Below are 3,501 nucleotides of genomic sequence, written 5' to 3'. Positions count from 1 at the left end.
CACATAGCTTCTCGGTTGTGCTAACCGAGAAGCGATGTGGTACGATCGAAAGCTTTCGAACACTAATTCTCAGTAGATGGATGGATGTTCTCGGTCAGCGCAAACAAGGGGTAGATCGGGGAATAAGTAAGCGTGTCCTGAAGACAAAAATAACTCATGTCCAAATAAATAAATTGTCGCGTCGACTGAGCAGGTATTAACTCTCTAATATCCATATTCGGGGATGAGTTTAGGTTAAGTAAAATATCCGAAAGCGTTTGTGACTCTCGTCGACGGAACGAACAAGAAACACGCACACGATATCACTCAGAATGCTCAATTGTAGGATTTGCCTATTGATTCTTAAAGTCAATTTCAGTCACGAATCCTCACCGGTCACGATACTTGTCCACTCACCAAAATGCCAAAGAGCGTGGAAGGAACATTTTATCAACTTTTCGGCTCAAGGTCGAGAATGAACCCAAAAACGAATAGTTTTGTCCTACATGCGGTGGATAATATAAAAAAGGGACATTAGTTCGACTAGCTCTTTCGCAAAACAGCTATTTTGCAAAACAATTATGCTTCATAGATTCACTTGGTGGTTTCGAGATGCGTTATTGGATTGGAAATTCGCCACGAGTTCCATACAGAATGTTCCTGAAACAGAGAGAAACTCTTAATGGGTGTAGTGTAGTTTTGGGAAGGCTACGGTGGGATACTTCCTCTCATACTGCCGCCATTCATCTCCGTGAACGCCTCGGAACGACGGATGCCAGTCAGTGACGGAACAAATTTCAACACCTTCGAGAAGCTTCGATCAGAAAAGTTGCATAGAATGTATCAGCCATGGAATGAATTGCACACCACGCGGCACTGAGAGATATCTTCGAAGATAGACTGTTTGATCTGACGTAGCCAAGAAGCAGGAAAATATACCGAATTGCACTGCTTTCCACTGCATCGACAACACTAACCTTTCCCGCTAACGATGACACGCACTACACGCACTCACGCAACCCACCGTGGGAGCAGCTTTAGGGCATACGACGATGACGAACGTTATCGACGTTTCCGGATTAGTGCAGCTCATGCAAGCACCGTTGAACAGCGTTTCACAACCGCATCCGCCGCCTCCAACTGACACGCCAGCTTGTTGATTGTGGACAAACTGATGGCGAATCTAACAACTGATTAGCAGTTTCCTGTGCGCTCCGAGCAGACTGTGGTTGGTTGATGATATCGTCATCCTGACGAAATGCAATGGGAAACTCCTGTGGATAGTCGATTCTGCCAGCATTCGCCTACAACAAAAAGGTAAATTAGATACCAAACGACTGGAAAAGTGCATCACATTACCTGGTAGACATTCTCGGGTACGGAACGCATCCAAACCTCCTACAACGCGATGACCACTTTCGCACGCTTCGCTTGTATTCATCCTGGAGAGACTCGGTACACGCGCGTAGAAAGGCTGGCAGGAATAGTTGCTTCTACAGCTGCACCAATCATTTGCGAATTCTTCAACTAAACAGTGCGTGTATTTTGGGTTGGTTTTGTCACGACGATCTGACATGGGGCCCAGACGTCTAGACGGCAGCACACATTGGACTGCGAATTTCCTTGAGATTAATCTATAAATAAACGACAGCAACCATTGAAATCATTATCCATTCAAGCTCGTGTGTGCTAAAGACGTGTTACCCTACTGTGTTCAATTGCGTTGCGATATCTTTGAAAATGGCCAGCCTTAAGTTCAGAAAGCGTGGTGGATATACGACCCTGGAGCACCTGACGCTTGGATTAATGAAGAAACTTAACAATATTCCACGGGTGACTGACGTGAAGCTAAATGCTGAGCACCCATGCAAAACTGCGGACATTACGGCTTGGGAAACGAAAAACTCTGTACGCTTACCAGACGACATGAAACAATTCTATCTGTCGACCGATGGGTTTAACGTGAAATGGACTTATTGCTTCTCTAAGCGTAAACAGAAAAGTGTAGGGCACCTGAGCATACCGAAATTGAGACATATCCGGAACCTTGATTTGGACGCCCCAGGAAGAATGTTCGAGTTAGACCGCGTAGGAGACTTGGGTGTTGTTTATCTCGTTTACAGGACGCTCGAGACAACCAGACCGGAAATCTACCTTATGGAAATGGACACTTTGAAATTTAACTTTTTGGCGCACTCTTTCACCAACTACTTGCGCATGGGCATCGTGCATCTCGGATTGCCGTACTGGCAATTAGCCTTTGCTAGCTGTGGACTGCCAGGGTGGGCGGAACAACTTTTCCTACTGCTGGCCCCACATTTACTGACCGAATACGATCTGCCATTTCTGGCGAAAATTGTGAACAAAAAGTAGAATCCACCGTACTACGTCATAGACCCAGCAGTATTTCAGACAAGGCCAAGGAGAAACCGCCTTACCGGACCGACTAAAAAAATCGAAAATTTGTTTTCCGCTAATCCCTTCAAAAGACCAACACATTTGGGCGGACAGAGGACGACTTTTAAAAGAAATTAGCAATAAAGTTAGATGTTATAGTTTGTTTGCTTCCGAAAGAACGGCCAACATATTATTGTTATTCATTCCAAAAATATAATTTTACTTAAGTATTGTACTATTTTGTTTGATTATTGAATAAACTATGTTTTGCTCATATTAAATCTGAGAAATGTGATGATTTATTATGATGGTAAAGATAAATGATTGGCAATACTGTTGTGTTATGGTTCGACAGCAACGGCAGAAGAGCTCACAAGGTTATCTTCAATTATTTCAAAAGCCAGACAGTAAATCTGTCCAGAAAAGTCCACGGGGTTCGACCGAAGGTGCTCGCACCACATAGCTTCTCGGTTGTGCTAACCGAGAAGCGATGTGGTACGATCGAAAGCTTTCGAACACTAATTCTCAGTAGATGGATGGATGTTCTCGGTCAGCGCAAACAAGGGGTAGATCGGGGAATAAGTAAGCGTGTCCTGAAGACAAAAATAACTCATGTCCAAATAAATAAATTGTCGCGTCGACTGAGCAGGTATTAACTCTCTAATATCCATATTCGGGGATGAGTTTAGGTTAAGTAAAATATCCGAAAGCGTTTGTGACTCTCGTCGACGGAACGAACAAGAAACACGCACACGATATCACTCAGAATGCTCAATTGTAGGATTTGCCTATTGATTCTTAAAGTCAATTTCAGTCACGAATCCTCACCGGTCACGATACTTGTCCACTCACCAAAATGCCAAAGAGCGTGGAAGGAACATTTTATCAACTTTTCGGCTCAAGGTCGAGAATGAACCCAAAAACGAATAGTTTTGTCCTACATGCGGTGGATAATATAAAAAAGGGACATTAGTTCGACTAGCTCTTTCGCAAAACAGCTATTTTGCAAAACAATTATGCTTCATAGATTCACTTGGTGGTTTCGAGATGCGTTATTGGATTGGAAAATCGCCACGAGTTCCATACAGAATGTTCCTGAAACAGAGAGAAACTCTTAATGGGTGT

Source organism: Anopheles maculipalpis, chromosome 2RL (assembly GCF_943734695.1).
Source record: "Anopheles maculipalpis chromosome 2RL, idAnoMacuDA_375_x, whole genome shotgun sequence".
NCBI classification, from domain to species: domain Eukaryota; kingdom Metazoa; phylum Arthropoda; class Insecta; order Diptera; family Culicidae; genus Anopheles; species Anopheles maculipalpis.
The sequence above is the reverse complement of the archived record's forward strand: the minus strand, read 5'-3'. Positions refer to the sequence as shown.